Consider the following 24,436-nt stretch of genomic DNA (forward strand, 5'->3'; position numbering starts at 1 on the left):
GCCTTTGGATGTTTTCCCAAAGGAATGTTGGGAAAATGCCAGCAGAGTATCTGGATTCAGCTTCTCAATAAATGAAACCCATGGGCTGCTTTTCCTGAAGGTTTCCCTGTCCCCTGTGGTGTCAGACATGACTCTTTGTGCAGCAGGCCTCCAGGCAGCGAGCATGCACATCATGGGTGAATGGTCTTGCTCTCTCAGATGCAGTATCTGCCTGTGACATGGCTGAGACAGACGGCACTCGGGGGCTCTGTGGACAGCTCACGACTGCGTGTTAGCCAGGAGCATGGCAGGCTGCTGCTCCCTGCTCTGGGATCTGGGTCTGAGTCCCCTCTTTAACCAGGGCAGCCAGGAAGAGAGGGAGTGAGCATGGCTGTGGGGAGGAAACCACAGCATCCCTAAGGGATGGTACACTGCCCAGAAGGGAGAAAGAACTGGATCTAGATCCCTGTCAGGCACAGTAGGCTAATAATGTGTTTTCAAAGTGTTTTTGACAGCAAAGTGTCATGAAAATAGAGACATTCAGGCCCTCCAGCCATTGGGGAAGCTAGCATCCCCTTAGGAGTTGAGCCCCCACCCTGGAGATCCTCTGAACTGAGAGAGATGTCTTTGGGGCCCAAGCTGACTGCTGGGAGCCTGCTGCAAGCAGCTGCGGAAGGGAGGGTGGGAGGGAGGGCACCCAGGAGAAGGAGCTGTGTAACCTTGCAGATGCAGGTCCAAGGAGCCAGTCTGGGGTTCCATACCAGGGCTACCACATATCTCTAGTGCACACTTCCTCTACTTGGGTCTCACAGAGTTACTCACTTAGCTGCTGAATGTGGAGAGGAGCATAGAGTCACCCAGAGAAAGCAGGAAGTACAAACCAATCAACCCCAGAAGCACGTATCTTGTCCCTAGAGGGCCATTGGCAGTACGGAAAAATGGGAATGTTTCTCCTTGACACTTGTGTGGGCCTCTCTGCCCCCGAGCCTGCCCTCTTATCCCTGCCAGCTGCCCTAGGCTGCACTAGATTCCCCATGCCATGCAGGCCCCAGACTCGCCAGATGATGACTGTCACAGACGTTCCCCTGTAGACTTTTCAGTCCTTCTATGCCAAGTACTGCCCCATATTAATTCAACCTTCTTACATAGTGTCTGTTCTGTCACATTGGCCCTCACTCTCCTACACACACCTTGTGCCTTCTGCATCCTCACTAGTCTCTTCTTTGTGTCTTTGTGTGTGGCCTGTTCTTTAAAGGTCACGTCAGCACCCAACTGGTCAGGCTTCCTGATCAGCAGATAAAAAAACAAATTATCTTCCCTCTTCTGACAATTCAACCTGCAATAATTATAAGACCTATTCATCACTTCCCATCCAAGGCCTAGGATGTGGTGTTCATTTGTACCATAACTCTCTGGCTAATGCTCAGGTCCTTTGATAGCAGAAGCCTCATCTACATTTCTGTTCTGGCTCCCTAAACCTTAGCAGGTGTTTGGGAAAAGGATGAGCATTGGCTTCTGCCTTCCAAAGATCTCTTAAAGATTAAAATGGGAAAAAAACTATACCCAAGTGAAGGTCGAAAGTAGTAGAAAATGTAAAGCTTGTTTCGCAGAGAACTGTTTCTCCCTAGTCACCTATCATGTCTTTTTGAACCCCACTAATACATGAGCTGTCTCCACAGAGGCCAGAACTGAAGGTCAATGATATGGTCCTAGCCTGTGAACAAGCAAGGCCCTGAATTCCTTACCCAAGGTGTTGTTACACAGCCCAAGACACCATCTGGTTTATACTAGCTCTCAGAGCATGCCCTCAGCTCCTTCTCCTTATGCTGACAACCTTCTGACATCAGGAGCTGAATTTTGCCTCATTTTGGTGTTGTGTCCACCCCAGGGTGAACAATGGATGTATGTTACACATATGTTTACTCAATGTACATACTCCATCTTTCCTCATGAATTATAAGCTTCCTTGCCCTTTTCATCAACATATATGTAACCACAAACCCCCTATGATTATAAAAAAACTTTTTCTCTCCTGTTTCAGGGAGGCATAAGAGGGGAAGCTTGCTCTCCTTGTTTGGCTGCCTCTCAAAAACCCATTCCTTACTGCACACCTGATGTCTCAGTGATTGACCTTGCTGCACATTGCACAGACAGACTTGGGGTCAGTTACAAAAGGAATATATTTCTTGATAGTTAACATTTTCATTAATGATCTAAATGAAGTGAATTTTAGTAAATTAGGCCATCAAACTGGCTTTCCAATGAAAGCCACAGGGTTCAGAAGGTCCTGAATGTTTTAAAATTAACCAAAATGAGTTTACTTGGTACGGTGTTCTGCATGTAGCCCCAGGCACCTCAACAAGAAGCATGAGCTGGTTAACTCAGAGTAAAGTGTGAATGAAGGGCTTGTACTTGAGAGTAAGCTGCCATTGATTACACTGCGATGGAGTTTCCAGAAATGAATCTATTCTGTGTTGATAGAAAGTTCAGCCTCTACATCTAGGGCAGGTGGACAGGAAAACCATGCACCCAATTCCAGAACAAACACTCAGGAATGGGGCCATTGCCAAGCAAAAATAGATAAGTTGAATTATGATGGTGCCCCCAGGTTATGACAGGTTTTTTTTTTTTCCCTGTAAGTGAAAGAAAAATCATCACTTTCTCTAGGCTAAGGGAAATCTGGTACAGGAAAGGGTTTGAGAAAAGAGGCATAGTCAAATTCCATTGCCAGGCCAACACATAAAGAGTTTAGAATTCATTGCTCCTGTCCTCACAATAAGGAAAAAGGCTGAACAAACGGAAAACAACTCTTCTTAGATGTGTTAGAAATCTGAGGTCTCAAGCAAACAGCTGACCTAATACCTGGATAGATATATATATAGTATTAGAAATATAATATATTATAATATAATTTAATATATTTAGAATATAATCTAATGCAATATTATAAATATAATATATAAATAGGATAATAGATTACATATAAAAATTTACATATAAATATATATTCAATAACATATACTAATATATATATATTGAATAAGTATATTTTGGTATTATTTAAATTTAACATTAATTAATAATATTTAATATTTAAAATAAATATTGGTATTTGTTTTTATATTAATTTAATTAATATATTTAATTTTAATGTATCAACTATGTTTTAATAGATATAATATACATTTAATAAATGTATTAAATATTTTAAATATAGGGAAGCCCGAGTGGCTCAGCGGTTTAGCGCCGCCTTCAGCCCAGGGCATTATCCTGGCGACCGGAGACGGAGTCTCATGTCCATCGCCCTTCATGGAGCCTGCTTCTCCCTCTGCCTGTGTCTCTGCCTCTGTCTCTCTCTCTCTGTGCCTTTCACGAATAAATATATAAATATATATTAAATATATATGAATATATAATTTTAAAACTCAATTATAACTATCATACAGTGTTACATTAATTTCAGGTGTACAACACTATGATTCAAAAAGTGAAAAAAAAAAAAGTGAAGTCCTTTTTCTAAAAAAAGATTTTGTTTATTCATGAGAGATACAGAGAGGCAGAGACACAGGCAGAGGGAGAAGCAGGTTCCCTGCAGAGAGGCCGGTGTGGGACTCGATTCCAGGACCCCAGGATCACACCCCCCAGGGTCCCGACAAGGGCGGGAGCGGTGGCGGCTACGGGAGTGTCGGTGGCAGCGGCGGCGGCCGCAGCGCGTGGTGTGCGCCCTGTGTCCTTTGAGGCCGGTGGGGGAGGCGCAGGCGCAGGTCTGGGGTTGGGTGTGCGTCGGTCAAGGTGCCAGGTGGCCCCCTGCACCCCCCGTGTGCCAGACAAGGGCCAGAGGCTGCGGCCTCACTCCGGAGCTCCCTCCCGGGCTTCTAACCTTAACCCCGCGCACCACCCGCGCGGCTGGGCTCCGGGCGTTCAGAGCCGCCCGACATGGCCGAGGCAGCCTGTGCGTGGCCGCCGTGGGCATCTTCGCCCCGCTTGCCGCGCTCTTCCAAGCCGCCCTCGTCCCAGTCCAGGGCTGGAAGGGTTAAGGCTCCGCGCTGAGCCGGGGAGCCCGCAATGCGCCAGTGGGAGGCTGGCGACAGGAGCACCCCGGCGCATGCGCACTCGGAGCCCCAGAGGGCGCAGCCTCGCCACCCTGGGAAAGCCAGTCAGAGCCGGTCTGGCCCCGGGGACGGTTGGTCCTCAGGGGCCTGGCTGCGGACGCCTCTGGCTGAGGGGGCAGGGTCGTTGTCACCCTGTCCGCCTGGTCCGGACAAAGGCTTCGGCGGGCAGCGGCCGTGGTACCGGTGGGCGGAGTCCGCCCTGTGTGGTGGGAGGCCGGTGAGTGAGGCCCGGGCGCGGGCTTGGGGGTGGGGGTGGGGGTGGGGGTGGGGCGGCCGAGGTGCTGAGTGGCCCCTGCGTCCCCCCGGGGTCAGGAAGAGGGCGGCCTTGGCGGGCGGCGGGCGGAGCCTGCTCTGTATCAGGGGAGGTCGGTGGGAGACACGCGGGCGCAGGCCTGGGTTTGGGGTTGCTGTGTGGGTGGCCATGGTGCAGTGGGCCCCCTGCGCCCCCCACCCCCGGGGTCCGGACCAGCGCGGGACCTTCTGCGGCGGGAGCAGGGGCGGCGGCGGGCGAAGCCCACTCTGTGTCTTGGAGGCTGGTGAGTGACGCGGGGTCTCGGGCCTGGGGTGGTGTTTGGGGTGTGGGTGGGGGCGGCCTTGGTGCCCTGTGGCCCCCTGCACTTTCACCAGCTGGCTCCCGATCAAGGCTGGATCCCAGGATCCCAAGATCATGACCTGAGCGGAAGCCAGGTGCTTTACCAGCTGAGCCACCCAAGTATCCTTCAATTTCTTTAATAGTTGAGGGCTATTCCGATGTTTAAATCTTGTGTCAGGAGGAGGGGCAAGATGGCGGAAGAGTAGGGTCCCCAAATCACCTGTCCCCACCAAATTACCTAGATAACCTTCAAATCATCCTGAAAATCTATGAATTCGGCCTGAGATTTAAAGAGAGAACAGCTGGAATGCTACAGTGAGAAGAGTTCGCGCTTCTATCAAGGAAGGAAGACGGGGAAAAAGAAATAAAGAAACAAAAGGCATCCAAGGCAGAGGAGCCCCGCGAGGAGCCGGGCTAAGGCCGGGGCGAGTGTCCCCAGGACAGGAGAGCCCCGTCCCGGAAAAGCAGGAGCTGCACCAAGGCCGGTGGGGGAGGCGCCTTCCCCCCCCCCCCGCGGAAAGGAGCCCACAGGGAGTTAGAGCAGGACCCCAGGAGGGCGGGGATGCCCTTGGCTCCCTGGGACACTAACAGACACCTGCGCCCCGGGGAGAGTGCACCGAGCTCCCTAAGGGCTGCAGCGCGCACGGCGGGACCGGAGCAACTCGGAGAGGCTCGGGCAGCGGCTCCCCGGAGAGGCGGCTGCGCGGCCGGGAGCGCGAATCCAACAGCGCAGACCGGGAGCACAGGGCGCCGGGACACAGCCCAAGATCTGAACTCCCCCAAGGACAGGCAGAGGCGAGGGGGCAAGAGGGGGCACAGACAGCAAGGACGCTCCTGCCCCGAGCTGAGCAGTTCAGCGGCCCAGCCCTCGGAGCCTCCAGGCCGTGCAGAGGGAGAGCTCCGGAGTTACTTCGGGGGCTGAATCCAAGTTTCCAGAGCAGCCACTGCGGTGGTTCCTCCTGGGGCCTCACGGGGTGAACAACCCCGACTGAGCCCTAAAACCAAGCAGGGGGCAGAGCAGATCCCCCAAGTGCTAACACCTGAAAATCAGCACAACAGGCTCCTCCCCCAGAAGAGCAGCTAGACGGACAAGTTCCAGGGGAAGTCAAGAGATTTAAAGTATACAGAATCAGAAGATACTCCCCCGTGTTTTTTTTCTTTTTGATTTCTGATTGCTTCCCCCACCCCTTTTTTTCACCTTTCTTTTTCTTTCTCTTTTTCTAATCTTTTTTCCTTTTTTTCTTCCTTTTTTCTTTTTTCTTTTTCTCTTTTCTTTCCTTCTCTCTCTCTCTTTTTCTCCTTTTCCCAATACAACTTGTTTTTGGCCACTCTGCACTGAGCAAAAGGACTAGAAGGAAAACTTCACCTCAAAAGAAAGAATCAGAAACAGTCCTCTCTCCCACAGAGTTACAAAATCTGGATTACAATTCAATGTCAGAAAGCCAATACAGAAGCATTATTATACAGCTACTGGTAGCTCTAGAAAAAAGCATAAAGGACTCAAGAGACTTCATAACTGCAGAATTTAAATCTAATCAGGCAGAAATTAAAAATCAATTGAATGAGATGCAATCCAAAGTAGAAGTCCTAACGATGAGGGTTAACGAGGTGGAAGAATGAGTGAGTGACATAGAAGACAAGTTGATGGCAAAGAGGGAAACTGAGGAAAAAAGAGACAAACAATTAAAAGACCATAAAGACAGATTAAGGGAAATAAATGACAGCCTGAGGAAGAAAAACCTACTTTTAGTTGGGGTTCCCAAGCACACCGAAAGGGACAGAGGTCCAGAATATGTATTTGAACAAATCATAGCTGAAAACTTTCCTAACCTGCGAAGGGAAACAGGCATTCAGATGCAGGAAATAGAGAGATCCCCCCTAAAATCAATAAAAACCGTTCAACACCTTGACATTTAATACTGAAGCTTGCAAATTCCAAAGATAAAGAGAAGATCCTTGAAGCAGCAAGAGACAAGAAATCCCTGACTTTTATGGGGAGGAGTATTAGGGTAACAGCAGACCTCTCCACAGAGACCTGTCAGGCCAGAAAGGGCTGGCAGGATATATTCAGGGTCCTAAATGAGAAGAACGTGCAACCAAGAATACTTTATCCTACAAGGCTCTCATTCACAATGGAAGGAGAGATAAAGAGCTTCCAAGACAGGCAGGAACTGAAAGAATATGTGACCTCCAAACCAGCTCTGCAAGAAATTTTAAGGGGGACTCTTACAATTCCCCTTTAAGAAGAAGTTCAGTGGAACAATCCACAAAAACAAGCACTGAATAGATATCATGATGACACTAAACTCATATCTCTCAATAGTAACTCTGAACGTGAATGGGCTTAATGACCCCATCAAAAGGCGCAGGGTTTCAGACAGGATAAAAAAGCAGGACCCATCTATTTGCTGTCTACAAGAGACTCATTTTAGACAGAAGGACACCTACAACCTGAAAATAAAAGGTTGGAGAACCATTTACCATTCAAATGGTCCTCAAAAGAAAGCAGGGGTAGCCATCCTTGTATCAGATAAACTAAAATTTACCCCGAAGACTGTAGTGAGAGATGAAGAGGGATACTATCTCACACTTAAAGGATCTATCCAACAAGAGGACTTAACAATCCTCAATATATATGCCCCGAATGTGGGAGCTGCAAATATTTAAACCAATTAATAACCAAAGTGAAGAAATACTTAGATAATAATACACTTATACTTGGTGACTTCAATCTAGCTCTTTCTATACTCGATAGGTCTTCTAAGCACAACATCTCCAAAGAAACGAGAGCTTTAAATGATACACTGGACCAGATGGATTTCACAGATATCTTCGGAACTTTACATCCAAACTCAACTGAATACACATTCTTCTCAAGTGCACATGGAACTTTCTCCAGAATAGACCACATACTGGGTCACAAATCGGGTCTGAACCTATACCAAAAGATTGGGATCGTCCCCTGCATATTCTCAGACCATAATGCCTGAAATTAGAACTAAATCACAACAAGAAGTTTGGAATGATCTCAAACACGTGGAGGTTAAGGACCATCCTGCTAAAAGATGAACAGGTCAATCAGGAAATTAAGGAAGAATTAAAAAGATTCATGGAAACTAATGAGAATGAAAATACAACCGTTCAAAATCTTTGGGATGCAGCAAAAGCAGTCCTAAGGGGGAAATACATTGCAATACAAGCATCCATTCAAAAACTGGAAAGAACTCAAATACAAAAGCTAACCTTACACATAAAGGAGCTAGAGAAAAAACAGCAGATGGACCCTATGCCCAGCAGCAGAAGAGAGTTAATTAAAATTCGAGCAGAGGGATCCCTGGGTGGTGCAGCAGTTTAGCGCCTGCCTTTGGCCCAGGGCGCGATCCTGGAGACCCGGGATCGAATCCCACGTCAGGCTCCCGGTGCGTGGAGCCTGCTACTCCCTCTGCCTGTGTCTCTGCCTCTCTCTCTCTCTCTCTCTGTGTGACTATCATAAATAAATAAAAATTTTTTAAAAATGTTTAAAAAAAACATGCTAAAAAAAAAAAATTCGAGCAGAACTCAACGAAATCGAGACCAGAAGAACTGTGGAACAGATCAACAGAACCAGGAGTTGGTTCTTTGAAAGAATTAATAAGATAGATAAACCATTAGCCAACCTTATTAAAAAGAAGAGAGCAAAGACTCAAATTAATAAAATCATGAATGAGAAAGGAGAGATCACTACCAACACCAAGGAAATACAAACGATTTTAAAAACATATTATGAACAGCTATACGCCAATATTAGGCAATCTAGAAGAAATGGATGCATTCCTGGAAAGCCACAAACTACCAAAACCGGAACAGGAAGAAATAGAAAACCTGAACAGGCCAATAAGCAGGGAGGAAAATGAAGCAGTCATCAAAAACCTCCCAAGACACAAGAGTCCAGGGCCAGATGGCTTCCCAGGGGAATTCTATCAAATGTTTAAAGAAGAAACCATACCTATTCTACTAAAGCTTTTTGGAAAGATAGAAAGAGATGGAGGACTTCCAAATTGGTTCTATGAGGCCAGCATCATCTTAATTCCAAAACCAGAAAGACCCCACCAAAAAGGAGAATTGCAGACCAATATCCCTGATGAACATGGATGCAAAAATTCTCAACAAGATACTGGCCAATTGGATCCACCATGACCAAGTAGGATTTATCCCCGGGACACAAGGCTGGTTCAACACCCGTAAAACAATCAATGTGATTCATCTTATAGCAAGAGAAAAACCAAGAACCATATGATCCTCTCATTAGATTCAGAGAAAGCATTGGACAAAATACAGCATCCATTCCTGATCAAAACTCTTCAGAGTGTAGGGATCAAGGGAACATTCCTTGACATTAAAAGCCATCTACGAAAAGCCCACAGCAAATATCATTCTCAATGGGGAAGCACTGGGAGCCTTTCCCCTAAGATCAGGAACAAGGCAGTGATGTCCACTCTCACCACTGCTATTCAACATAGTACTGGGAGTCCTAACCTCAGTAATCAGACAAGAAAAAGACTTTAAAGGCATTCAAATTGGCAAAGAAGAAGTCAAACTCTCCCTTTTCACCGATGACATGATACTCTACATAGAAAACCCGAAAGCCTCCACCCCAAGATTGCTAGAACTCATACAGCAATTTGGTAGTAGCGTGGCAGGATACAAATTCAATGCCCAGAAATCAATGGCATTTCTATACACTAACAATGAGACTGAAGAAAGAGAAATTAAGGAGTCAATCCCATTTACAATTGTACACAAAAGCATAAGATACCTAGGAATAAACCTAACCAAGAGGTAAAGGATCTATACCCTAAAAACTATAGAACACTTCTGAGAGAAATGGAGGAAGACACAAATGGATTGGCAGAATTAATATTGTGAAAATGTCAATGTTACCCAGGGCAATTTACACGTTAATGCAATCCCTATCAAAATACCATGGACTTTCTTCAGAGAGTTAGAACAAATGATTTTAAGATTTGTGTGGAATCAGAAAAGGCCCCGAATAGCCAGAGAAATTTTAAAAAAGAAAACCATATCTGGGGGCATCACAATGCCAGATTTCAGGTTGTACTACAAAGCTGTGCTCATCAAGACAGTGTGGTACTGGCCCAGACACATAGATCAATGGAACAGAATAGAGAACCCAGAAGTGGACCCTGAACTTTATGGTCAACTAATATTCGATAAAGGAGGAAAGAATATCCATTGGAAGAAAGACAGTCTCTTCAATAATTGGTGCTTGGAAAATTGGACATCCACATGCAGAAGAATGAAACTAGACCACTCTCTTTCACCATACACCAAGATAAACTCAAAATGGATGAAAGATCTAAATGTGAGACAAGATTCCATCAAAATCCTAGAGAAGAACACAGGCAACACCCTTTATGAACTCGGCCATAGTAACTTCTTGCAAGATACATCCACGAAGGCAAAAGAAACAAAAGCAAAAATGAACTATTGGGACTTCATCAAGATAAGAAGCTTTTGCACAGCAAAGGATACAGTCAACAAAACTCAAAGACAACCTACAGAATGGGAGAAGATATTTGCAAGTGACGTATCAGATAAAGGGCTAGTTTCCAAGATTTATAAAGAACTTATTTACTCAACACCAAAGAAACAAACAATCCAATCATGAAATGGGCAAAAGACATGAAGAGAAATCTCACAGAGGAAGACATAGACATGGCCAACATGCACATGAGAAAATGCTCTGCATCACTTGCCATCAGGGAAATGCAAATCAAAACCACAATGAGCTACCACCTCACACCAGTGAGAATGGGGCCAATTAACAAGGCAGGAAACAACAAACGTTGGAGAGGATGCGGAGAAAAGGGAACCCTCTTACACTGTTGGTGTGAATGTGAACTTGTGCAGCCACTCTGGAAAACTGTGTGGAAGATCCTCAAAGAGTTAAAAATAGACCTGCCCTACGACCCAGCAATTGCACTGTTGGGGATTTACCCCAAAGATTCAGATGCAATGAAATGCCAGGACACCTGCACCCCGATGTTTCTAGCAGCAATGTCCACAATAGCCAAACTGTGGAAGGAGCCTCAGTGTCCATGGAAAGATGATGAATAAAGAAGATGTGGTTTATGTATACAATGGAATATTACTCAGCCATTAGAAACAACAAATACCCACCATTTGCTTCAATGTGGATGGAACTGGAGGGTATTATGCTGAGTGAAATAAGTCAATTGGAGAAGGACAAACATTGTATGTTCTCATTCATTTGGGGAATATAAATAATAGTGAAAGGGAATATAAGGGAAGGGAGAAGAAATATGTGGGAAATATCAGAAAGGGAGACAGAACATAAAGACTCCTAACTCTGGGAAACGAACTAGGGGTGGTGGAAGGGGAGGAGGGCAGGCGGTGGGGGTGAGTGGGTGACGGGCACTGAGGGGGGCACTTGATGGGATGAGCACTGGGTGTTATTCTGTATGTTGGTAAATTGAACACCAAAAAAATTAATTTATTAAAAAAAATAAATCTTGTGTCAGTTTTAGGAAATTGTGGTTTCCTAGGAATTGCATCTTTTATCTAAACTTGAAATATATCACTCAAATTTAATTGGTAAATATTGATCAAAATGTTCTCTTGTGATTGTTTGATCTTTTAATATTTTAGATTTCTTTTTTAAAGAATTTATTTATTTATTCATGAAGGACACTTAGGCAGTGGGAGAAGCATGGCGCCTGCAGGGATCCCAATGGCTGGACTCAATCCCAGGACCCCAGGTTGAGGATTTGAGCCAAAGGCAGACCCTCAACCACTGAGCCACCCTGGTGTCCCTAATTTCATTTTAGGCTCCTAAGGGACATCTTCATTGTTATGTATTTGCTTTTTTCATTGTTATGTATTTGCTTTTGCTTTTTTTCCCCCTCTTTTTTCTAAGTCGCTTCTTACCAGTGATTTCTCAATTTAATTAACTCACTATTTTTTTCTGTTTTCTATTCATATCTTGTTTTCTTTATTTCCTTCCATATTTTCAAGGTGGATTTAATTTATAGTTTCTCTAACTTCTGGAGATAATTCGTTTAGCTTAACTTGTCTGCGTTTCTGCTTCTCTTATATAAACATCTGATGGTATACATTTCCCTTAAAGCAAGGATGTTGTTGTGTCTCATACTATTTTGTACATCCTATATGTTTAGATATCTCACACGGTTTTTGTTCCTTTTAACCTATTTCCCAATATCTCTGGTCCATTGTGTTTTGCAGGTGTATTGCCTAGTTTCCAAACATTTGGGGAGTTTGCAAATTTTCAAATACTGATTCTAGGCCTGTTGGCCTGCAGACAGAGAATGCTTGGTTTTAGTCTTTTGAAAAGTTTTGACACATGATAAGTGGCTCAGAATTGGTTCCATTTTTTATTTTTATTTTTTGAGAGATTTTATTTTATTTTATTTTATTTTATTATTTTATTTTATTTTATTTTATTTTATTTTATTTTATTTTATTTGTGTTCAATTTGCCAACATATAGAATAACACCCAGTGCTCATCCTGTCAAGTGCTCACCTCAGTAATGATCCACTGGTCCAGATGGACTGAAATGATCCACTGGTCCAGATGGATTTCACAGGCAGAGGGCGAAGCAGGCTCCATGCAGGGGGCCTGACATGGGACTCAATCCCGGGTCTCCGGGATCCCACACTGCGCTGGAGGCGGTGGTAAACCACTGAGCCACCAGGGCTGCTCACACCTTTATTTTTGAAGCATGTGTTTGTTTAGTACAGACTTCCATGTTGGAAATAACTCAGCAATTTGAATAGACCATTTCACATTTCATTTTAAAGGTCTGTTACCAATCTTCCTGTTAACTTTACTAAAGATAATGTATTTTACTATCTCTGGCTGCTCTCAAAATTTTTTACTTTGATTTTTATCTATTTTACTGTGATGTGCTTAGAAATCTTTTGTTTTATCCTGCTTAGTGTGTGTAGGCCTCCTAACATCTTGAATTGTTGACTTTCACAAGTTTTAGAAAATTATCAGCCTCTATATCTTCCAAGAAACCATTTGTTCCATTATCTGTCCTTTTTCTTTTGAAAGTTCATGTACAAGTATGTTAGGTTTTCTCAGAGTAGCTTTCTTCCTGGTACTTCTGTTCCGTTGTGTATTTTCTGTTACTTTCTCTTTCATAGTTTATTCTGGATTTTTTTTCAAACTTGTAAGTCTCATTCTTTTTTCAGTTGGATCCAGTTTGTTATGAAACCCATCCACTAGATTCTTATTTTGTTTCCTGTAAGTTTGGATTATATGATTTACATTTAATTCTTTTTAATAATTTCTAGTTCTCTGATTCTCGTTATCGTCTTTTATTTACTTAAGTATGTTTTAGGTTTTATGTTTTAGATACTTATTTTAGATTTAGATGTGTTTTAGGTTCTGATGGCTTCATTGCTGTATATCCCTCATGAGTCTGTTTCTCTGGGATTTGGGCCACATTATCTTGGAACGCCATGTGTCATTCATGAATGGAGGGGTAGACTTCTACATGAAAAGTCCCTGAAATAATTTGAGGCCATGGGACGTACAGTCTTCCAGACAGGACTTCTGTTTGCTTCTAACATGAATGAGGAATACTAGCAGTCTCAGATCTCTTCGGTCCAGTTCTTGGATTGAAGCTGATTGGAACTGGCCCTCCGTCCTTCTGAGAGGCAGCCTAATTTTGGTTTTCCTTTTCTCTGAGGGTGTGTAGCCCTTTGTGGTCTCTTCTTAAAGCATGGGTGTTTGTCCCGGTTATTCCTTTTTTTTTTTTTTTTAATTTTTATTTATTTACTTATGATAGTCACAGAGAGAGAGAGAGAGAGAGAGGCAGAGACACAGGCAGAGGGAGAAGCAGGCTCCATGCATCGGGAGCCTGATATGGGATTCGATCCCGGGTCTCCAGGATCGCGCCCTGGGCCAAAGGCAGGCGCCAAACCGCTGCGCCACCCAGGGATCCCCTGTCCCGGTTATTCCTTACCACTAATCATTTTTGGGCACAGAACTCTGTTTTTATACCCTCACTCCCATAGGAATAGCTTTGCTGAATTTATTCTTCAAGTCTTATCCACAGCATCATCTTGAAGCAACAAATTTCCCCCTGCGCCCCCAGGGAAGAGCCTCCTCAGTACTTATATCGTTTCTTGTCTTGGATTTTGGCCCAGTGGTTTTTTTGTTCATTTTTTAGCTCTGCAATGCCTTCCAAGAGATGCTTCTGGATATTCTATCCAGCTCTAATTGCTCTCAGCCAGAGATAGTTTGCATTGCTTAGTCTGTTATTACTGGAGATAGAAGTCTTACCTTGGATTTTTAAGTATTAGATAGGTTTATGTTTCTTTGCTTTTGGTTCCATTTCAGTTGTTTACCCATGGTTCCTATTTATGCCTGGTTCATAAATCATTCTAACAATTGAATGAAATTACCAAGAATTATACTTGGAATCACAATGGCTCAATGAATTCTCAATTTCAGTCTTAAGTTTCTGTTTCATTTTTAAATTTTTGACAGAGAGAGAGAAAGAGAAAGGGCCCAACCAAGAGGAATGTCAGAGGGAGAGGGAGAAGCAGATTCCTCCCTTTGCAGGGAATTCAATGCAAGGCTAGGTCCTAGGACCCTGGGATGATGAACTGAGCCACCTTTGGGCACTTAACCAACTGAGCTACCAGGCGCCCCAATTTTTTTTGCTTTAAATTACTGTCTGGTTCAGTTTTAACTCCTCTTTATCATCTCTTTAAACCTGAATATTTTTGTTAACTTGATAATCCAACTCTGAATAACCCAGTACTCTATCATTAAAGTTGATACCAAGTGTCCTTTATTTAATAAGGGTATTTAATCGGTATGCCATTAACTTTTAGCTGCTGGGAAATTTTATGTAATGTCTAAAGATTACACTAATATGTACATGTCCATGGATTTGAGTAAATTTATCTGATGTGAATTTTCTTCTTTCTAGGATAATTTCTTCATGGGTAGTAAACCTGAAAGAGACAAAATACAAGCTACCTACTGGTGGTGATTCTGTACGTAGGATAAGCACCATTGCTTCAGCCATTGCAGATGAATCAGTGAGTGTTGATCCTTCCCAACTTCCTTCCATGATCAAGGCACTTTCAAATGAAACTAGAGAGAAGACTTTTCAGGAGGATAATGAACAGAAGGACTATTCCACTGAGTCTCATTTCTTGCCTAGTTGTATAGGAAAAAGTATTGGCTCCAGCATGTTTGATATGATGAAATACCTTACCAGAACAGAAGTTAGTAGATATGAATGTGGACTGGAAGACTTTTCAAGAGCCAGTAGTACATCTGATATTTGGGATTTATCTTTGCCAAAAGAACAGACTACACAAGACATCCATACAATGGACTTGGGTGCTACTAATAAAACCTTAAGGGAACCCAGAAGAAAATATAGTATTTACTTTTTATGGTGAAAATGGAAAGAGTGAGAATCAGGAATCATTTGGAAAAAACTTTCCATGTTCAATTTTTACAAATAGAAATGAGAGTGAACATATGGTAGTTGACGTGAAGACCTATCCTAGTGATAGCAAATTACCAGATATTGGTAACCATGTAACAGCCCCATCAGTATCCACTCCAAAATCTGATAGTGATTCATTAGTAAAGAATCCCGGCCCAGCATACGTTTGGCTGTCAGAAAAGAGTGAATAAATACCAAATAATGAAGAAAATCTGAGGGAAAATGAATGTGCTAGAGAAGCAAGCAACAGTGAAAAACATGTGACTTTTGTTGGAAAACATTGCATAGTTGCACCTAAGAGTGTTGGTAAGTGTTGAAGTAATTGTTCACGTTCACAGAATTAGAAGTGATTGTGTTGTTGTTCCCATTGAAAAATTACACTTTTCTGATAGGTTTGCAAAAATCACTCTCCTGAAGGTGGTGGACATGGCTGAGGAAGGTAGCTTCAGACCTTCCTCTTCTCCACTGAATCATTCTCCAAGCGAAATTTCTGAAACAAGTTTATGAGGGTAGGTACTTACCTTTTTTTTTCTTTAATAAAAATACGTATTCAGTATAAGAAAATTGGAAAAAGCGTAGAGAAGAAAAATATCACTTCTAGGTTCACTTCTCAAAAGTAACCATTGCAAATATTATTTGAATTTGTTTCAAGCCATTTTCCTCTGAAATTTTTTATAGTTTCTTGTTTTCACTTATTATAATGATTGTATTTAAGAAAAGTAATAATGTTACAGCCTACATCCTGAATCAGTCATGGATTATTTGATGCCCCTGGTGGGTAGGGGTTGATACTATATTTTACTACCTTTTGCCATTTTATTTTATTTATCGTCTGTTTTGCCATTTGAGATGAACAGCTTTGCCTATAAAATTTTTTTAATGTTTCGTCTGACTTCCTAAGGCTAGATACCTAGAGGTGAAATTATTAGCACATTATTTTCTAAATAGGTCTTAAAGACTCGTGTTCTCACCTCAGTGTATGAGGAGAATATCTGTCTCACTGTTTTCTTATCAGCATTTGAAATAGCTTAAAGGTTTAGATTTTTTTTATCTTGTAGTATTAATTTGAGGTTTTAAGCCTTGAGATTGCTAAATACTAGAAGAATACTGATACTTCACAGATTTTAACTGAAACTGTAAACTAATTTAACCATCAAGTTATAAGGACTTTTTAAAGTGTCATATTTTAATGGGCCATAATTTGCATTATTCAAAAATTATCTATATAGGTATATGTGTGTGTACCTTTTGAACAGTGCAAGTTCATTGCTTTATGAAATGTCTACATGTGTATTTGCGTGTAGATGGACTCATGCACCTGTGTGTATTTTCCTTCGTTACTGTGTTCCTTGTCTGCTTGTTCCCGAATCCCTTCCCACCAGGGAACTGCTATTATTAGTTTCTCAGGTATCCTAGAGTTTCCTTATGCATGCATAACCAAATATGAATATATATCCTTACTGTGGATGTTTGGCTATATAAGGTTACTTATTACAGCTTCATTTGTATTATCATCACTGTGGTCGTGTGAAATAGGTCTATACGGTAAGTTCTCAGAAATGAGATTTTTGGATCAAAGAGTATTTGTATTCATATTCATATTAAATTAGTAGAACCACTCCATAAAGGTACTTATTGAGTTTTCCTACCAACAGTTTTAGACAGGGCCTGTTTTCCCATAAACTCGTCAGCAGAAGGTTTATAAAACTTTTGAATTGTTGACATTTTGATAGGCAAAAAAAAATAGTAACTCGGTATAACTTTAATTCAAATTTTTGGGGTGTGATTGTGACCATCATTTCCTCTGTATTTGCTATGACTATCCATGTTTGTTGCTCCTTTTTTTCATGGATTTTTAGTATTCTTTTGGCCTCCATTTCGAGGAACTCTTGATGTATTAGGGAGAATGAATAGTCATTTGTAAAGAAGGAGTTATAGTTCCTAGTCTTTAGAAAAATTTTTTTTTGTTTTACTTTGCTTGTATTTTTTGCCATATAGAAAATTCATTGTTAAATTTCCCAATTTCTCTTTCATGTGTTTTTTCTATAAAGCAGGCAGGGAGGGAGAGAGAATCTTAAGCAGTCTCTGTGTCCCGCGTAGAGCGTAATGTGGGGCTCAGTCTCACAACCCTGAGATCATGACCCGTACCAAAATCAAGAGTCAGACACCAGCTGAGTTCCCTAGGTGCCCCTCTTATGGTTTTATAAAACATCTTTTGTATGTTTCCCTATTGGAAGATTTTAATAAATAGAAAAAGTTACCTAAACAGTGACATTATCAAAAATGCTCAGTAATTAGAAACAAGTTGAAATTCAATCTGACTTCAAGGTTACCTAGTAAATTGTTCCCTAGTTGCCATTGGAGTTTTGCATATTTGTCTGAAATGGTATGGGTAAGTTAGAACTCTTAGTAGAGGGCTAAAATTCTTTCCTGTTTCAGTGACACTTAGATACCTCATCTTAACACTTTTTCATATGCACAGCCTTGTCTCCACAGTTTATGTGTGTAAGACATTAAAATTCATCTAGCCCAACGAAATTTGAACATTATCCGTCCTTGACTTGTCATGACTGATGTCATCTACTGATTTTTCTTGGTCTCCCCTCTCATATTTGTCTGTAAAGTTATCTGAGCATTTATCTTTGTACTGTCCAATATGCTTCTGCTTCTGACACTTGCTTTGTCAGATTTTAAGTGATATTCTTTGAGTCCCAAGTTTATTAGTTTCCCATGGCTGCCATGGTGTCCCAAACTGGGCAGCTTAACACAACAGAAAGTTATTGCCTCACACTCTGTAGGCTAGAAGTTCAGGGCCATGTTCTCCCTGCAGCTTTTAGGGAAGGGGATGCCTGGCTGGCTCAGTTGGGAGAGCCCTTAAATCTTGATTTGAGGGCTGTGAAGTCTAACCCCTTGTGGGGTGTAGAGATTACTTACAATAAAGCCTTTCAACTGAAGCTTTTACAGGGGAAACCTTCCTTACATCTTACAGCTTCTGGTAGTCCTAGGCATCCATTGGTTTGTAGATGAATTACTCTAATCTCTGAATCTGCATTCACAGTAGATTAAGGGCCCAACCTTTTTCACTATGATCCTATTTTAACTAATTACATCTGCGGGGATCCCATTTCCAAATACAGTCGTGTTCTGAAGTATTGGGTCTTTCTACTTAAACATATTTGTTTTCTTGGAAATACAGCTCAACCCATAATAGCATCTTTTACCAAGGACACAATTAGGGAGCTTATGCTCATGTTCTTTCCCTTTCCACCTTTTTCTTTTTTAGTTTCATAATTCCTACATTGGCATTTCATTTACATTTTGATTGATCGCCATATCCTACACTTGTTTAGTTCTTATTCTGTCGTTAAATATATTCTTATCTAGCCATCAGGTGTCCCTCCCCCCCACCCCCCCCAACCCCCCCCCCCCCCCCCCGCCCAACAGACTAAAGAATGTACTCTGGTCTTTTGCTCAGAGGACAGAGGGAACAGTACTCACTAGGCTCTTTCATGTTCCACAGTTAACCTGTGGCTTTGATAATGAAAGCATAGTAGGGTGTGTTTCAAATTGTCTGCTTCTGCTTTCATCCCTTATATTTTTTTTTTGTAGGGAGCGCTTCCTTTTGTTGTGGAATGTAGGAGGGAAATCTGAGGCACTTCAGTTCTTCCTGCCTCACAATTGACTTGATTTTTTTTCTTGTAAGCTTCTGCTAAAGATGCTCTCTCCTTCAAGTCTACTTTAGTTTCATTAAGCTGTATCTCTTGTTGACTCTTCATGGTGACTCTTCCATATGTAGACTCAAGCAATTTATTTATTAAGGACAATTTGCTCCAGCCCCCAGAACTCGGGTGATGCATATGTGGGATCTATTTTGCTTGACTTTGGCACTTATTGTCTCTGTAATCCATTAGAACTTATTATTTTGGAAAAATTATAGATCCACAGGAGGTTACAAAGATCTTATAGAGGGATTACCATTTCCCCTAGCAGTTACATCTCCCATCATGATACCATGGTGTCATCACCAGGAACTTGTCCTGGGTACCGTGCTATCACAGGTGTGAATTCATGTAACTGCCATGCAAAAATCAGAGATACAGAACTTCAGCATCACCACAGTGATCTGCCTCTTTATTGGTTTCTTCTTGTTTGCATTTCAGAATTTAATCTCTACATTCCTTGCAGTGTTTTCTGCAGTGTTCTTTGTTCCTGGGTACCTTCCAGTTTTATCTTATGTTCTGTGGTTTGGTATTTTTAAAAATGTATATGAAGGCATTGAATGAAATGGGTAAGTACTCTTATCTAAAGCCTTCCATTATTATTGTATTCCTCCATACTGCCCTTGGTCAGAGACAGAATGCTGGCTGGCTGGCCTTACTCTTGGACCCACCTGATTGTGTGTGTGTGTGTGTGTGTGTGTGTGTGTGTGTGTGTGTATGCGCATGTGTGCACTTCTAAGAAAATTATCTATTATGTGTCAGAAAGAGACCTTGGGGAGAAACTGAAGTATCTCATGAACTTGGTATATGTTCAGATATTTTGAATGAGGGCATCATGTGTAATCTTTCTGAAGCGACCTTGGAATTCATAAGCTAGTCAAGCACCTGCACCCACACCTCTTAGTGTGGGGCAAAACCACAGCACATAATGGGAAATGGCCAGTTTAGAAGAGGGTAAGTGTGCTCTGAATTAAAATCACTGGGGAAGATGAAAGGAGAATGATGAGATGTTGCTGAGTTGCTCAGCATACGTGTTTTGCTGCTTTAGCCACTAAAGCAAATACTAGTAGAGATCTCTCCATCAGTCTCTGGCCTGTAGATTAATCCGTGAATCATTTTGGGGTGTGGTTTAGACTACTAGCATGCTTACTGTCAGGTTTCTGGCTCACTCTTAACCCAATTTTAGGCTTTCACAGTATGCATTGTTAGATTTTTACTGATGTATAATTAACATGCAGTGAAATACACAGATCTTTGTGGTTTCATTCAGTGCATTTCTGACACATTCCTATTTAAAACCACCACCTAAGATCTATAGAACATATACGTTCTCCCCCCATTCACAGTCCTTTGCCGTTTTCATGTCAGTTCTCCTGCTTCCCCACCCCTTCTCTACCACTCATTTTCTGATTTGTATCATCCTAATTTAGTTTTGGGTCTTACTACGTTTGAATGGATTCATACATTTTTCTGTGTCTAGCTTCCTGCACTTAACATGTTTTTGAGATTCATCCAATGGTTACCTGTACCAATAGCTCCTCGTGTTGGAGGAGCTGTTGAAGCACACCATCGAGTGACTGTGGCCATGCTGTGTATCTGTTCTCCTGTTGCACAATATGTGTTGTCATCTAAGCCTCATTTCCAGCTCTGTTAATTTAGGTTCCTACTGCAGCTTTCTCTCCTTTTTCCCTTATCACCTTGAAATGCCTGTGTCAGTTTCTTAGTTGGTTTTCCAGGATTATGATAAACTCTATACACAGTTAATTTTTTCAGCTGAGGATGTTTTTTGTTTTCTGTTACTTTTGGTGATTGGCTGGGTTCCATCTATCCTCTCTTCCTTTTGAGGAACTAATGGTTTCCCATTAGTTAACACTCCCTTCTCTGGTCACTTAGGACTGTTTTCTTTTCCATAATTTTCATTTTTTATACATTCACTCTACTGCGGGGTAGCTACTCAAGGGTTCATCATCCTCTGCATCACTGATTTTCTGGAGCACGAATCACGCTTTTTATTGCTGCCAACATCGACTTTGATTTTGTGTTTTTTAATTGAAGCCCTCCTTGTACTTTTTCATTTTGGTAAAATTAGTGTGACTTATTATTTTGAGTATGACATTTTCATTCTTTTTCTCTGGTTTCTGACAACTGGTATTCTTTAGTGTGTGTGTTTGTGTGTGTGTGTTTAGACTATTGATTTGAGAGAGAGAAGTGCACACATGGGGTTGGAGTGGGGAGGGGAGGGGCATGCAGAGAGGGAGAAGCAGACTCCCTGCTGAAGAGGGAGCCTGACTCGGGGTGCCAGGACCCTGAGATCATGACCTGAGCCAAAGGTAGATGCTAATCTAATGGAATCACCCAGGCTCCCCTAAGTAATTGTTTGTTGTTGTTGTTTTTGTTTATATTCACGGTATCCTGTTGGTCAAAATTTTAATCTCTTCAGTGGCGACATTTTTATGGTAAGTGTACTTTATCTGATAAGTTTTGATGCTTATTAGCATTCGTGTTAAGTAGGTGGGCTTCCGGCTGGTTTCCAGCAGGTCCATAGAGGTGACATCGGTCTTCTAATTGAGAACCACCTTGGTATATGTGTGGCTGGCGCCTTGGCAGCTGTGAATTCCTTTGAAGTTTGACATCTCAACTAAAATTTCTCTTTATTTACATGTTGGTTTTTTAATGGGGGGGGGGGCAGTGGGAGATGAAGAGAATCTTAAGCAGGGTCTCTACCCACTCAGAGCCTGATGCAAAGCTTGATCTCACAATCTTGAGTTCATGACCTGAGCTGAAATCAGTAGTTAGACGCTTCACTGACTGAGCCACCCAGGAACCTCTCTTTCCAAGTGTTCGGATGGTACTGTTCTCATTACTTGAAATAATACAGCCAAAACGCATTTTTCTTTTATTTTTTATTTTTTAAAAGATTTATTTTTTATTTATGATAGAGAGAGGCAGAGACACAGGCAGAGGAAGAAGCAGGCTACATGCCGGGATCTGGATGCGGGACTTGATCCTGGGACTCTAGGACCGTGCCCTGGGCCAAAGGCAGGCGCCATACCGCTGAGCCACCCAGGGATCCCCGCATTTTTCTTTTAATCAAAGAACTAGACTAGGCACCTGGGTGTCTCCATTTGTCAAGCATCTGCCTTTAGCACATGTCATTATCCTGGGTTTCTGGGATTGAGCCCTGCATTGGGCTCCCTGCTCATTGAGGAGGCTGCTTCTCCCTCTCCCTCTGCCCCTCGGCCCCACTCATGTTCTCTCTCTCTCCTCTATCTTGTTAATGCTCACTCTCTTTTTCTCAAATAAATAAACAACTTTAAAAAAAGAACTAGGCTAATACCGTATATCACCCTGATAACTCAGAACATGTTTCATGCTGTCTCATGGTGTGTGTGTGTCTGTGTCTGTGTGTGTGTGACAATGTGTGTCTGGGTGTTTGTGCATACACATGTGTGCACACATGGGAACCCATGCAGACACACGTCATGTGGATGCTAAAATAGGCCTGAAGCAATTTTGTTAATGTTCTGTGTCCATTGGTTAGAAATTCACTAACTAGATTTTGTCACTATCACTGTCTTGATTTGGGGCTTTTTAAAAATCCAAAATTCAGAATGAGATTCTCTTTGTGTTTGTTGCCCAGCTTGGTATTCTGAACTTTGTGCAATAAAAGGGGCTTTGGTAAAATTCTGTCCAATAGGGCTGAATTGAAACTAAATGGCAGAGTGTACATGCAGCAGGTGTAGCAGCTGACATCCTGACATCGGCAGCAGTGCTTCCTGTCCCTTGGGACTGTGCCATTCTCTTCGGGTGGTCCTGCCTCTTACCTCTCCTTGCGTTGGGCTGGGCTGACTCAGTGCTGGGGATTGGGTCACAGAAGGTGGTGTGTATATGAGATCCATGTGGCATCTTAATGTATTTGTTGCTTTCTAATCTTTTTTTTAATGTCCTAAACATCTTTCAGAGTGAAAGGGTAGTACTCGACAGCATGATTTAAAATAGCTGAATAGTGTTTTATTTTGTTTGTGCCATAATTTCTATAGCCTAATTTCTCTTACATCTTCATATCTCCCCTTTTGGCAAATCTTTATGGTTATCGTTGAATTTTTTCCCTTAGGATTAATTCCTAGACATAAAATGTCATAGTCGATGTGGCTTTGGTATGTATTGCTTAATTGCTCAGTCAAAAGTTGTCCCACTTCGTATTCCACTCAGCAATGTAGGACTGATTGCATTTCTTAGCACTTAACTACATGATTCTTTCTTTTATCTGTGCTCCTTGAGGCCAGGAACTTTTGAATGCTCTACTCAAAGCTTTATATCAGGTATTCAGAAGGTGTTTATCAAATGAATAGCTAACATTGTTAGGCAACTATGTATGAGGTTTATTAATGAAAATGTCACAGCCTTGGGATGCCTGGGTGGCTGAGCGGTTGAGTGTCTGACTTTAGTTTGTGGTGTGATCCCGGAGTGCCGGGATCGAGTCCCACAGTGGGCTTCCTATATGGAGCCTGTTTCTCCCTCTGCCTGTGTCTCTCCCTCTCTCTCCCTGTGTCTCTCATGAATAAATAAATAAATAAAATCTTTTTTAAAGGCCACGGCCTTTTTCTTTTATAATAGTTCATTCAATAGGGATATGATTTAGAATTTTAGATAACTAAGACGGAAAATCCATGGTTGAGTTATCATACATGGCAGGTAGAGCAGAGCCTAAGATGAACAAGCCCATTGGGCAGGCAGAAAAGGCTTTTTGTTAGTGGAGATAATGTTATATAAGGGAATGGAAGACTAATCATGAGATGTTCTCCCTTTCAGGTGAGCTTTAGAGTCTTTTGGTTCAGCAGCTCCTCAGAAGCCCCCCTGTGAGAGTGAGTCATCTACGTTGGTGTGTCCACAAGCCAGTGTGGGTAGGCTTACTTACGTGTCTGAACAAGAGAGCACCTGTCCCACTACAGCCTCAGATCATGGCCTTGAGGATCGCAAGGTGGGCAGCATTTCTGTTATTTCTTTAGGAAAGCTTATGAGTTTTACGTGATATTGATGTAGCAGTCAGACTCAAGTTTAGGCCTCTGTAAATTCTGTTGCTTGTTTTACCTTAAAGGTGTGTGTGTGTGTGTTTTGATCAAATAACTACTCATGCTGGTTAGGCAGTAGAAGTCCAGCTCTTTAGTATCTGCTCTCTAAAATCTTTCAGTCTGGTGGAGGGTACTTGGCAGGCACACTGGAATGAAGTACACTGTGATCCACCTATGCTTAGATTTAGAGGGAGGTAATTACAAATGTGACCGGACTTGGTGATGGTTGAACAGAGCTCTATGGAGGGATAAGTAATGTATTGAAGCCATATTTTGTAAGACTACTTGGCAGGGAGGCAGAAGATAAACAAATGGGGGAAGGTATGGAGTTGTAAAATAAACAGTGCATTTGAAGGAGCCCCGGAGCTTTGTAATGTCTGCAGTGGATTGTGTATGGTGAAAGGAGGAAAGGCCAAACAGGAAGAGTCCCATATATAAAGTTTG

At 42.2% G+C, this 24,436-nt stretch overlaps 1 protein-coding gene across 14 annotated transcripts in view; it reads left to right on the top strand.

Moving 5' to 3' along the window:
• Positions 1 to 4,045: 4,045 nt before the first annotated feature.
• The window catches only part of LOC140633797 (uncharacterized), an 87,782-nt gene continuing 67,391 nt past the window's right edge, over positions 4,046 to 24,436 (top strand). For 6 of the 14 annotated variants that reach the window (XR_012031388.1, XR_012031393.1, XR_012031395.1 and 3 more), the window contains exons 1-4: positions 4,046 to 4,308; positions 14,671 to 15,507; positions 15,594 to 15,710; positions 23,733 to 23,901. The gene's annotated coding sequence lies outside the window, so the exon portion shown is untranslated. The remainder of the gene's footprint in view (positions 4,309 to 14,670; positions 15,508 to 15,593; positions 15,711 to 23,732; positions 23,902 to 24,436) is intronic. The other 8 variants (XM_072826856.1, XM_072826851.1, XR_012031390.1 and 5 more) reach the window with 6 other exon arrangements.

This window comes from Canis lupus, chromosome 5, assembly GCF_048164855.1.
Source record: "Canis lupus baileyi chromosome 5, mCanLup2.hap1, whole genome shotgun sequence".
In the NCBI taxonomy this organism is placed as follows: domain Eukaryota; kingdom Metazoa; phylum Chordata; class Mammalia; order Carnivora; family Canidae; genus Canis; species Canis lupus.